Source organism: Mya arenaria, chromosome 6, assembly GCF_026914265.1.
Source record: "Mya arenaria isolate MELC-2E11 chromosome 6, ASM2691426v1".
In the NCBI taxonomy this organism is placed as follows: domain Eukaryota; kingdom Metazoa; phylum Mollusca; class Bivalvia; order Myida; family Myidae; genus Mya; species Mya arenaria.
The window spans coordinates 34959912-34974196 of record NC_069127.1 but is presented as its reverse complement, the minus strand read 5'-3'; the positions used below and the strand labels follow the sequence as shown (position 1 = coordinate 34974196).

Below are 14285 nucleotides of genomic sequence, written 5' to 3'. Positions count from 1 at the left end.
CACAATTTTTGGCTTATTTTTGGAAGATAAAGGTATTAAATATGTTAAATAAACTCAATTTCCTCTTTACTGGATCTTACTCATTTAATCCAAATAATTAAATCATGCTCCAGGTGCCTCTTTCTTAACGTTTCGGCCTAAGGGCCTATCTCAAAATTATTAACGAAAACGTTATAAAAATGAGAAAGTTTAAACATACCTTTTCTCATAGATACAATTACTTTTTCCTCATGAACTCCAACTGCAAACTGTTACACTTAAATGCACACTCTAGCCTTTATATGCCTTCCTGTTTGATCATTTTGCAAAGAATTCGTCCACTTAAAAATCTGTTATCAATACAAACTAGATATTTGTGAAAGTGGCGATCGCACACGGGAGGCAACTCAGCGTAAACTCCGGGAAATAAAGCAAATGAGTTATTTAGACTTGACGACATTTTAACCATTTTTGCGGCCACTTTTGTAATGTCTACATGGAATTTGAGCAGGCTGAAAACGCCACTGCACGCATCTCAGTAGGAAGCCAAGTAGCTCTCCTGTGGCGGCTCTACCGGGGGCACAGAGAGCCCGTGCCCCCCCCCCCAGCTGGCCGGCAAGTAAAGTTTTTTGGGGCACATCTTTATTAATTTAACTGTACAAATAAGTTGTTTTGTCACAATTTAAATTTTATACCGCTATAAGCATTTGAGCAAATAAACAATTGAACCTGATTATCGAGTATAATATAGTATTCGAAACGAAAAAGTCTCTTGAAAATGACATCGGGGCCCGAACATTCGATGAAAAAAATCGGCGCCGCATTTTACACAGACAGCTGATCAAAAGTTGACAAATATGGCTGCAGTTATACGCCTAAGTTTACTGTTTTCGGGATATATCATATACCAGAAATATGTTGTTTTAAACTGTTAACATGTGCACATTATATGTTCGTTATTGCTTTTAATAATGTCATTGTGTGTTAACCGTCTCCGTGGCCTAGTGGGTAAGCGGTCGCCTACGGAGCGGGAGGTCGTGGGTTCGATCTCTGGCGTCATACCACAAGACGTTAAAAGTTGGTACAAGTAGCTCCCTTGCCTGGCGCTCGGCATTTAAAGGGTAGTGCTTGGAAAAGTGGTGTACTAAGTACTGGTTTAACCCAGGAAAATTGCACCCTGTGTATCGGTGCTTTACACCGAGCACGTAAAAGAACCAAGGGGTCTCTTCGAAAAAGAGCTAGGGTATCGCACCCGGACTTCCTTGTATCCCACCACTGTCTCTTCAGCGTGCTGTCCCTTCAGCAAAAAACAAAGGACCCCGTTGGAAATAAGTGCTTGCACTTTCAGTGTGGAAATACCATGTGGTTTGTGACGTCACATTTAGTTATAACGTGAAGTAAAATACCGCTCGACTCAAAAAGGATTATCGCTGTAAGTGTGTTATTTTTATATAAATTTTTATAAAACCTAGCGGAGGCTAAGCGGAAAAATGTACACTACACTCGGTTACTAAGCGACATGTTGAGTAATTTATAGATTTTTCAAAAATCGTGGGCAAATGCTGAAAATGGACAAAATATTGTTTGTTATGACGAGAAGCAAATTACGTTTCTGGTCCAAAAAGTTGTTTATATATATATTCACCATGTTTGCCTTAAAACGGAAGTCTCGGAATGCATATTCTATCCTCAGGATATATACATACCTACAAATAAGGCATTCAGTATATATAAATATCAAATGTTTGTATTTTGTTATGACGAAAAGTAAAACCTATTTGGTTATGACGAAAAGCAGTTTTTTTAGGAACAATTGCCGACCTCTCTCCATCTTGCAATGAGCCCACTTTGAACCTGTTTTGCAATGAGCATTGGTTATGTTTTACAGCAATTAAAAGAAATATACACTATGTATGTCACTGAATTTATTGATCAGAAAACTTCATGATTCCAACAACACGTTGCGTGTTCTTCATAAGCTTGTCTGGTATTTTTTGACAAAAATGGAGTTTATTTGTCGTCGGTAGGTTAAAAGTGCACCTACATGTAGTTCACATGTAGTTCACATGCATTGATAGACATATGTTAACGTGGAAACTTGAGTGATAAACCTTGATGTTGAACAACTTAAGCAAAACCATGTTTATCGGCACAATAAAGAGGGTCAATGATTTAATCAAACAAATTGTTTTCTTTTTCAGAATGATGCGGCCTCCCCTTGCCATGGGGAAGCGCAGCAGGCGAGCTAAGAAAAAACAAGGGGGAGGACGTAATTCCGTTTCATGCAAACATTAAGTGAAAAAAAAATCATGGCAAACAAAATGGCTGATTTAGAATGAAAAGTACTGATTCAGGTACCAACTTTTGCCTGGTAAGTGGACTTTTACTTAACATTTTGAAAAAGGTATGCGTCCAGTATGTGGTGAAAAACATATTCTTCGATCGACATCTTAGTTAGGTATCATAACTTTAAAGATAAAAAAGTTATTGAAAAGATTGTGGCTTAGGAGGCAATGTTTACAAATAAACGTGTTGATTTTTTCCACAATTGTTTGTATTTTCTCGGCAGATATGGCATATCGATGCATGTTGTAACTGTGCTTGCATGTATATATTCCTATTTTCAAAACTTCATGGTTATTGCTCGACTGTACACTTTCTTGGCCGATTTTTTGTTCCTTAACACCCAATTTTGTTTGTGCCGATAAACATGGTTTTGCTTCTGTTGTTCGACATCAAGGTTTATCACTGAAGTATCCACGTTAACATATGTCTATCAATATGCATTTAATCAAGTTTGATAATGAAAAAATGGCAACGTTTACTTCAATGAACGTTTGTTTAAGTAACATTCAATTGTTTTAAGGGTTTTTATTGAAACACAATTAATGTTAACTACATGTAGGTGCACTTCTAACCTAGCGACGACACATAAACTGCTTTTCATAACCAAATAGGTTTTGCTTTTCGTCATAACACAATACAAACATTTGATATTTATATAAACTGTATGCCTTATTTGTAGGTATGTATAATCCTGAGGATAGAATATGCATTCCGAGACTTTCGTTTTAAGGCAAACATGGTGAATATATATATAAACAACCTTTTGGACCAGAAACATGATTTGCTTCTCGTCATAACAAACAATATATTGTCCATTTTCAGCATTTGCCCACGATTTTTGAAAAATCTATAAATTACTCAACATGTCGCTTAGTAACCGAGTGTAGTGTACATTTTTCCGCTTCTGTTGTGATTGGTTATGAAATCCTTTCTACGACCATTCGCACTGTACCACTGCCCCTGGCATGTACAGAAGTTGTCAGTTCCTTGCAGAGGTGAAGGCACCTAGTACTGGTTCTGCCCAGGATAAGTGTGCGGTGGTTGAACTGTCACTCTGGGACCCTTCAATGTGCTCACGCCGGGACCCGGAGTATAAACTACTAACACCACCACAGAAATACATACATACGACAAGATATGTGTGTGCATGACGTGCATTTAACGTTGCCGCCTTGAAACTTTCCATTTCGGCCTTTATTATCGTCTAGTTCTCGGAACTATGCTAGAGCCTTTGTAAATTAATACATAATAATTTATTTGAAACCCTTTTTGGATTTTGTTGTCAAGTTATTTTTTCTTCAGTTAACTTAAACAACAATGACGAGGTACCTAAGTACCGTTGAGTGCAATTAATATACTGTAGGGTTAAATAGCTTTATTCTACAGCATACATGTATATATATATATGTGTGTGTATCAGGTGGACGAGTGGTTATCCGTCGACACTGGTTCGATTCCCAAAACCGGCTAGATATCTTTGTTGTTTTTGAAAGGTTAACTCAGATCAGTAAATGCTATCTTTTTAATTCAATTGCTCTGACAAACATCATTGACAGTGAAGACAAATGTTAATTAAATGTCATTATAGGATTAAAATAAAGCATAATGCATTCAATTGTTTTTATATCTTTATTTTAGTTGTGCCCCCCCCCCATTTAGAAATTCCTGGAACCGCCACGATCTACTTTATCTTTTTTTCAATTTAACTTCCTAGTTATGCACAAAATAAAATTGAATATATCACTCCACGACAATATCAAAAGCCGAATTTGACAAGTGAATTGTGAATCCGCCCGAAAAAAGCGTTTCCAAATATACATCGTCGAACCATTAACCGTTCAAACGTTATTAGTGTAATGATTTTCGAATTTTAATAGAATCAACCAATTTAACAGTTTTTGCTGCTAAAATGATATGTACATGACCGATATTGAAGTTTCCAAAATATTATTTGCGGAGGGTGACGTCAGCTGTATCATGGACACACCAAAACAAAACGGCGGCCATGTTGGATTTTACGAAGAACGAAACAAAACAAATATTAATTAATACAAGTTCAAGAACCAAGTAAAGGTATTCAGCAAAAGCAGATATTGAGTCTGGCTGTCCATGAAATGATTTACATTATCATGTGGATTTAATATTACATTAACCGTGAGTAACGTGGAATAAATCACACGAAATCTTTTCTTGCAATTCAATTACCGTTTAACTTGAACGGTTTTCATGAAGTGTGTTTGGGAAAGTTGCTTCTCTTGTCAATTATATAACCCTAGTGGAATTTCAGATTTTATGAAATGTTGAAATATGGTCGACAAATCATGATTAATAGTTATATTGTGTCCCATGACGTAATAAGCAGCCCATAAAAGTTGTATTTTTTCATTTTCAGGATCAAAACTTATTTTACCCAGCTGAGGCCAGGGGCAGCTGCATCATACATTCAAGTCTCTGTGAATGCATCATTGCTAGAGGAAGTCAAACGGAATTAAAAAAGAATTGAATTGAAAATATCGCATACTTATGCACACGGTCTTTGAAGCCTATTGTATAAATATGTGTAAAAGCAACTTATGAAGGTGATGCAGCCATTGCAGGCATAGATCAAGGTAATTATACAGAATATAGTAAACAATATGATTTAGTATCATTAACATGGTAAATAAGTACAAATTACTACAAACAGTATATGGTTTCATAGTTGAATGCACTGATGCATCAAATAAAATGATGATAAAAACCTAATATTTTGACTGTAGTCTAGTACTTGTAATGCAACAGTCAATTGTAACCATGCCCCCCCCCCTCCCCCCCAGGTCCAGGGATTGGGGGGATGGTCCACGTTTTGACCTTTCAGGTAGCCCAATAGGGCAGATGGAGTGCAGTGGTTTTGTTTTGCTGGTATTTTCCAGCAATGTGTTCATGCAGGGCGTGGATTTTACCTGGGGTTGGCTTGACTGACAGTCAAAGTCCTAGTCCAAATGATTGTACGTTGACGGATTTTCTTTAGATTTTTGATATGGCAAATCCTTCACGTACAAATTGTTTAGTATCAAAAGTGGGTAGTTGTTCCGATCAGGATTCCAGGTTAAAGCATATAGCGTCTATAAAATATCATAATAACAAGAAATATTACCAGATAATGTTATTTTATATTAGTTCCGTATACAAAAAAATAAATATCCAACTTATAATTATGAGTTTGACGGCTTTTCTTCATTTCATTCTGTCAAAACATAACGATATATACATGAAGGGCACCTGCAAGGCTTCAGGGCACAGTTTTAAATCGCTCGGAACATTTCGGCCATGGCCGAGTTGTTACGATTGTATAACGAGGTCTATCTCGAAGCCTTGTCGGAGGAGGCCGAGTTATTACGATTGTATCGAGTTGTTCCCCTTCGCATAATTGTTTTCTGTGTCAGTCAACTTTCGTTTTATTGGAAAGGTAAACAACTTGTTTTAATGCATTAAATGCTTGTTTAGTGCAAAATAGCATTTCACTTACATGGTAAAATATGAATATAACTCTTTATGATCAATTTCAACCATAAAATACTTCACTTAAAACAATTTCAATATTTTTAAAACACCCCCGTTTTTTGCACATTCCCGTTTAGACGTTAGGGATTGGAAGAATCCCGTATAACACGTCTAATATTTTAGACTATCAAAGTCCCCACTATTCCCCGGACCTAGAAGGGGCTACAATAGTTTAAGCCCTGAATTATAGATATTCTGGTTTTCCCAACCTAATCCTCCAGTACAAACAAACTTAAACCGCACATTACTTTGGAAACAATAGAGTCATTGGACTGTCAATAGCTCGAAATTCACCTTTTATTTGTACCGGCATGGGAAAACCCAGTTATGTTAATTCCGGGCTATATATTTTGTCTTAAGTGCATTACCAGCACTAGTCCAAATAATTGTACATTGACATATTTTTTTATGATTTTTGATATGGACTATTTTAATGAAACTTCATAGGAATGCTCCTTGGTTGGTGCTTTTTCAAAATTGTTCAAAGAAATGGATACCATGCAGAACTCTGATTGCCATGGCAATCTAAAGGGAAAATTACAAAACATTTTTTGGCAAATACTATGAAGCCTAGTGCTTTAATATTGGTGTGTAACATTGTCGATTGGTTATCTACCATGTTTATTCAAATTATGCCCTTGGAGAAAAATTGGCCTCAGCCCATGGGCTATAAGTTCATTATATCTGAAACTGAAAGTAATGTAAATTTTTCTCTTGAAGCAAGGGCAGCAAGTCTTGATATATGGTCTCCCTTTTTGTTGGTGATTCCACTACTTTCTATCTATTTTTAGTAACAAGGGAATAGATTTTAAATTTCATTAAGTCTTCAACATAGTCACTTCTGAGGTAATAATTGTTCTTTTTTCAAGTTCATAGATTCAAATAATTATTATACACTTTATTCTTTAGAAAAAAAATCATTTTTACTTAATAATAAATTTTATAATCAGACTTTTCCATTGAAATTCATGTAGATTATTGTTTATGCAGAAGTCCTGTCAGTGTGGTGCGCAGGCAACTTAACAAAGTCCTGTCAGTGTGCAGGTGAGAATCAAATTCTGTCAGTGTGCAGTCAATCATCAAGTCATGTCAGTGTGCAGGCAACTGAACAAAACCCTGTCAGTGTACAGTCAATCACCAACTCCTGTCAGTGTGCAGGCTACTGTGACAAGTCCTGTCAGTGATGATCCAGGCAACATGTTTGACCAGTATGATTTTATGCCCTCGAAGGTGGGCATATTAAAATCACACCGTCTGTCTTTACGTCCGTGTGTCTATCTGTCCGTGCGTCTGAGTGTCTGGCTCAATAACTCGTGTCCGTGCTGTAACTTTCTCTTGTATGGACAGATATTTATATAACTTGCCACATGTGTTCGACATACCAAGACGACCTGACGTGTGCATGACCCGTGTCCTTACCTCTAAGGTCAAGGTCACATTTAGTGTTTATTCACAATGGAATGCTGCATATAAGTACATAGAGTATAAGTTGTTATGTCTGGGCTGTAACATTCCCTTGTATGGATAGATTTTAAAATGACTTGCCACATGTATTGGACATACTAAGACGACGTGACGTATGCAAGACCCATGTCGCTACCTCAAAGGTGAAAGATACACTAAGTGTTAATTCACAAAGGAATGCTGAATATGATGACATAAGAGTGTATGCTGTCAAGTATGGTTGGTATTTTTTTCAGAATTGTTCAGAGGCAATTTAAAATAACTTGCCATATGTATTTGACACGTAAAGGCAAGATAACAAAGGTTAAAAACTCTTTGACTCAGGTGGGCGATTAAGGGCCACCATGGCCCTCATGTTCAATATTTTTTAAACCACCCTGTTTTTGCACAAACTTGTTTAGTCGTTAGGGATTAGAAGAATACCATATAACACGTCTATTATTTAAGACTAAACCAGGGACTATACAGTTATACATACTAAGGTCTAACTTAATTCACTTCATGTAGGTAATGTCAGCAATGGGATCAAAGATATTCATAACTTCCTGATCAGCAGCAGAATTAGTCATTTACGCTTGCCAAATGGTAATGATTAGTTGATCATCCAGTCTGTTATTGTAATCCAAATAATTGTACGTTGACAGATTTTTTTACGATTTTTGATATGGCAAACCTTTCACGTAGTTAGGGAATGGAAGGATCCCGTATAACACGTCTATTATTTTAGACTATCTTCTATTGCAGAGGCTAGTCCAAGTAAATGTATGTTGATAGATGTTTTTTATGATTTTGAGATTTCAAATCCTGGTCTAGAAGAATCCTTTATAACACATCTATTATTTTAGACTCATGAAGCGGCTTGCTTGTAGCTATACTTGCTGGTAGTGTTCTAACTTGGTACATCAAAGTTTGCCGAATAAATATTGTCAAAGGAATCAAAAGCACAAAATAATGGTCAAAAACTCATAATTTTTACATTTTTCAAAAATTAAATAATTATTATATTTCATTTCCAACCTCATCAAGCATTTGCTGATTAGTTTGACTAATTTTACATTGATTGCGAAAAAATGTTTTAATTTATCAGTTTATATAATTTTTTTCACAACAGCCTATTCAACACTTGTTCAGCAACACGTCAGACACTCTGTATTACAAGTCATCTGACAAATATTTATGTCTCCCCTATTCATGGGGAGACATATTGTTTTTGCCCTGTCCCTCAGTCAGTCAGTCAGTCAGTCAGTCACTACATCACACTTCGTTTCTGCTCAATAACTATAGAATGCTTTGACCAAGATATTTCATACTTGGTATGCTAGTTGGTCATGACTAGTAGATGGCCCCTATTGATTTTTGGGTCAAATGTCAAGGTCGCTGTGACCTTGAGATGAAGAAATGGTTTCCGCTCAATAACTAAAGATCCTTTGGGTCCTGGAACTTCATACTTTGTATGCTTGTTGTTCATGACTAGAATATGAACCCTATTGATTTTGGAATCAAAAGGTCAAGGTTACCTTCAGGTAAAAAAACGATATGTTGGCAGTGACCATACGCTTAAAAAAGGTTTCTGCTCAATAACTAAAGAAACACTTGTACCCAGAAACTTCGTTCTTGGTAGTCTAGTTGGTCATGACTAGTAGATGATTCCTATTGATTTTGAGATCAGTAGGTCTAAGGTCAAGGTCACTGTGATGTTGAGGTGAAGAAACGGTTTCCGCTCAGTAACTTAAGAAAGCTTGCACCCAGGAACTTCATACTTGGTATGCTATTTGGTCATGACTAGAAGATGACCCCTATTGATTTAAGGGTCACTAGGCCAGAGGTCAATGTCACCATGACCTTGAGGTGAAGAAACGGTTTCCGCTAAATAACCAAAGATCTTTTGGGTCCGGGAACTTCAAACTTGGTATGCTAGTTGGTCATGACTAGTAGATGACTCCTATTGATTTTAGGGTCACTAGGCCAAAGGTCAAGGTCACCATGACCTTGAGGTGAAGAAACGGTTTCCGGTAAATAACCAAAGATATTTTGGGTCCAGGAACTTCATACTTGGTATGCTAGTTGGTCATGACTAGTAGATGACTCCTATTGATTTTGAGATCAGTAGGTCAACGGTCAAGGTCACCGTGACCTTGAGTTGAAAAAAAGTTACCACTCAATAACTTAATAAGGCTTGCACCCAGGAACTTCATACTTGGTATGCTTGTTGGTCATGACTAATAGATAACTCCTATTGATTTTGAGATCAGTAGGTCAAAGGTCAAGGTCACTGTGACCTTGAGGTTATGAAGCGGTTTCCGCTCAATAACTAAAGAGCGCGTACACCCAGGAACTTCATACTTGGTATACCAGTTTGTCATGATTAGTTTGATGGCCCCTATTGTTTTTTTGGGGTTATCGGGCCAAAAGTCAAGGTCACAGTGACCTTGAATGGTAAATGGTTGTCCGTGTGATCACTCGACAATGCCTGCACCCATGGCGCACAAACTTGACTTGGAGTTGTTTCTGACCAGTAGATGACCCCTTATGATTTTTAGGGGTCATCGGGTCAAAGGTCAAGGTCACAGTGACCTTGAACGAAAAAAGCTTGTCTGTGTGATAACTTGTCAATGCCTGCACCCATGGCCCTCAAACCTGACATTAAGATTTTTGGTGACCAGCTGATGACTCCTATGGATTTTGAGGTCAAAGGTCATGGTCATAACATAAAATCCTGACAACATGGCGCTTAGGGGGGGGGATAATGTTTGACAAACAACTCTTGTTGATTTTAAGGTCAGTAGGTCAAGGTCAAAGTGACCATCAGGTAAAAAACAATTTGTTGGTGTCCAGTCCGTATGTCACACTTCTTTAGGCTCAATAACTAATAAAAGCTTGGACCCAGGAACTTCATACTTGGACTCAGGAACTTCATACTCTGTATGCAGGTTGGTCATGACCAGTAGGTGACCCCTATGTTTGTCTCCAGTCCAAAAGTACAAAATTTATGTTCATCATTGATTATTTCTCACCTACGACCACACAATGGGGGAGACAAACCGTTTTTCAAAAAAAAGCAATCTCTAGTTAGATGACTGCGCTTGCCAATCAAATGACTAAAAAAAATCTGCTAGTCAATAAGTATAAAATGTATATAATCAAAATAGCATTACCATCAGTTTAAATCAGGATATTACCATATATGTCATATTAAACAGGCAGGATGAGACTTTCTGAGAACTCTTCGCGCTAAAAAAGAACAATTTTTCACCAATCAGCAACTTTTTATAATCCTCTCAAAATTCAAATCATAAACATGCAATAGCGATTAGTATCCACTGCAGCATAGCTGTTATATATACATACCCTGCTGTTTGAAACAATGAAGTTGTCTACCGAAATCCATTCATCAATACAGAACTTTATATGGCAATTTCTAAGGCACCAGTCAGATGTATACAATAGGATTTGTTTTTTCATAAACGCATGACGTAACCAGGTGCTCTAAATGAGCGGCCGTAGGACAGATTTTCATCAGGTTTAATTTGCATTTGGCGTTTAGGGTTACGTTTATAATTGTTCACTCCACAGAATTGAAAGTAGACCATGGAAAAGGCCCCCAGTGTTTTTTTAGGACCTGCACATTTATGATATGAAAATATAATGATTAACGATGTAACCGTACACACATCCACATAGATTCCGATAAGTAGTGTGCAAAGTGCTAATATAAAGTGTTAATAACGGGTACAACTCAATATAGGGCTGAACTACAAATATTCTTCGTCAGTTTCACTCAAATTTCGCAAACGAATTAAAATTATTAAGCAGCCGCCAGTTTGAATCATTGCAAAACCAAACCTCAAATATTAAGTGTAGGAATAAACTGTGAAGGCATTTTACCCTCAAGATGTGCTGACCAAATTCGCAATCCTTCAAATTTGTACTTCTTTTTATAACAATCAACCCCCGCAACAATCATTCTTTGCCAAGGTGTATATCTTTATATGGAGGTCCACTCTTATCTGCTTGAAATTGATTTTTGCAACCCTTTAACCAAGCGATTTGGAGACATTAATGTCCTGGTATACTTGTTCAACCCCCCTCCACACAACTTTGTTTACATGTGAAAGTATTTTGGACATCTATTTTTTCTACTAGCATTTCATTGACCAGACGACCATGTTCTTGGATACTAGTGTCTTAATAAAGTCTTGAAAAAAAACTAGATTAAAAGCTGACCAGTCCCCTGGACTGGTATTAAAAAAAATATCTTCAGGGCTTCCATTTAGAATTTGAAACTGGTAGTATGAACTTCCTTTCCATCAGTTTTGGAAGTTTTTCACTGAAATTTGGAAGCTTAAGTCTCCCGAAAACAGTACCTTTTACCACTTTCTTTAACCAGGATGTTAAAAATCAAATAAAATGCAATTAAAACCTGCCAAATTCACAGCCTTCTATTATAATGCTTCAATTTACTGAAACACTGATTGAAATTGTGACCATAAAGTAATATTGACACAGGTTTCGATTTTTTGAACTTCCAAGCTTTTAACTTTGGAACTTTGGAAGTTTTCTTTATGGATTTTTTTTTACTTCCAAGGCATTAACTTTGGAAGTTTTAACCCATTTCTAGGGAGTAATATACTTCCAAATATCCTTTAACCGAAACCCTGTATCTTATAACAAGTAATATACTGAACTTTGAAATGACTTATGTAGGGAAATGACTGAAGATGTTTTATGAATACCTGCCCAGGGATACCAAGTTTTCTATATACTTATAAAGTTATATCTCATCTAAAACTGCAAGGCCAAGACCTTTGATCATTGGTATGTAGCCTCATGTAGTGCTAAGTAACTAACTACATCTATAGCAACCAATGACTTTTCTTAGCAACCAGTGTCTTCCTTGGCTGTTAATGACTTCCTTATCAACAACAAACTTCCTCAGCAAGCAGATAAATACTGAGCATCAACTTACATACTTTGTATTCAATATCATTCACAAACTTACCAACAACCATTCACTTCCTTGGCAAGCTCAAACAACCTTAATAAAACATAGAGCCGTCTATGCTCTATTTGATTAGGTGATTTAGTAGTTTCATCAAACACTTCGACAAACCTGTTTCCAAAATATTTTTTTAAAGTGCTTCGTCAGACGGCCTTTTTGTGAAAGGGTTTGTCGAAGGGATTTAAGAAACGAAACTCTCAATTAAAATCTGGTAAAAAGACCGAAGGCGTGGCTTCGTTGGCGGCGTAGACTGTGCTGTGGTTCATTTAAAATTGTAAAGAAATAGTTAAGTTAGCTTTGTCAAAATGTTGTCCTCCGACGTAGCTTTTATGACGCATTTAACACGTGGTACACAAACATTAATATTGAATACCACTCCTGCGCCCATATTGACAAATCAGTTACTTATATGCATGTAGTAAGAAAATATAAATGAAGGGATATAAATTATTATTCAAAATAATACTCTTTAATTGCAATTGTTAAATGAACCAAAGTGAACCAAAGTGTGTGCGTGCGTGCGATTTTTTTTATCATTATTAACACTGTTTTGCCCAAATGCATCAAGAAAAGCTTTTGCATTTAGGTCAACACCAAACAATTTGTGAAAATATATTGTTGATGCAAGGGAGTTAGGGATATTATTATAACCTGAAATCCGTCTAAACTTCCCAGGTCATGTATATCTCTCTATTCACCAAATTACCGCAAAGAAAGAACTAGATTTTACGTATATTTCAAGATCTCTAAAGGTCATAAAGTGTAATCATTATATAATGCAGAAAGTTTTAAAACTACAAGTTGAAACTTTCGGAATGAACTGTTTGGGATCCCATGATATTAGTAGTAGTTTGTTAATTTGTGAATCGGAATAAAAGTTTTATATATTTGTTTTACAATTACTCATTGCTGAATGCCACGCATAGACATATTCTTGCACAAGAAGTAGAACATGTAAAAACTTATATTTAGTGCAGTTGCTATAAACATACTCTGGTAAATGTTTATGGTGTCTTTTCTTTTTACAGTAACCTAACTCGTTTAGAATGTACCAGATATGAATCACAGAACAGAATAATTACGTTTTATTACCAGAGTTTGATTAAGTGATTAGTCAATAAACACTTCAACAAACCTGTCTCCAAAATATTTTTGTACAGTGCTCCGTCAGACGGCCGTTTTGTAAAAGAGTTTGTCGAAGTGATTTAAGAAATGAAACTCTCAATCAAACTGGTAAAAAGACCGAAGGCGTGGCTTCGTTAGCGGCGTAGAGTGTGCTATGTTTCTTTTAAAGGTGAAGAAATAGTTATGTTAGCTTTGTTTCAAGTCTTCTTTCGAAGCAAAATGTTGCCCTCCGACGTAGCATTTATGACGCAATTTATCACGTGGTACACACGCACACACGCGCGCGCGCGCGCGCACGCACGCACGCACGCACGCACGCACACACACACACTAATATTGAATACCACCCTTGCGCTCATATTGACAAATCAGTTACATATAATTATATGCATGTAGTAAGAAAATATAAATGAAGGGATATAAATTATTATTCACAATAAAACTCTTTAATTACAGTTGGTAAATGAACCAAGTAATATTCATATGATATGAAGCTTTACATTTGAAAAAGGGATCTTAAATCTGTTTTACTTTATGTTAATGATTTTTTTTATCATTATTAACACTGTTTTGCCCAAATGCATCAAGAAAAGCTTTTGCATTTAGGTCAACACCAAACAATTTGTGAAAATATATTGTTGATGCAAGGGAGTTAGGGATATTATTATAACCTGAAATCCGTCTAAACTTCCCAGGTCATGTATATTTCTCTATTCACCAAATTACCGCAAAGAAAGAACTAGATTTTACGTATATTTCAAGATCTGTAAAGGTCATAACGTGTTATCATGCACTATTTAATGCAGAAAGTTTTAAAACTACAAGTTGA

The 14285-nt window shown here is 36.4% G+C and overlaps 1 protein-coding gene across 1 annotated transcript in view; it reads right to left on the bottom strand.

Annotated features, from left to right (window-relative positions):
* The window catches only part of LOC128237471 (polyunsaturated fatty acid 5-lipoxygenase-like), a 29082-nt gene extending 28750 nt beyond the window's left edge, over positions 1 to 332 (bottom strand). The window contains exon 1 of the mRNA XM_052953039.1: positions 200 to 332. The gene's annotated coding sequence lies outside the window, so the exon portion shown is untranslated. The remainder of the gene's footprint in view (positions 1 to 199) is intronic.
* Between the last annotated feature and the right edge of the window lie 13953 nt (positions 333 to 14285).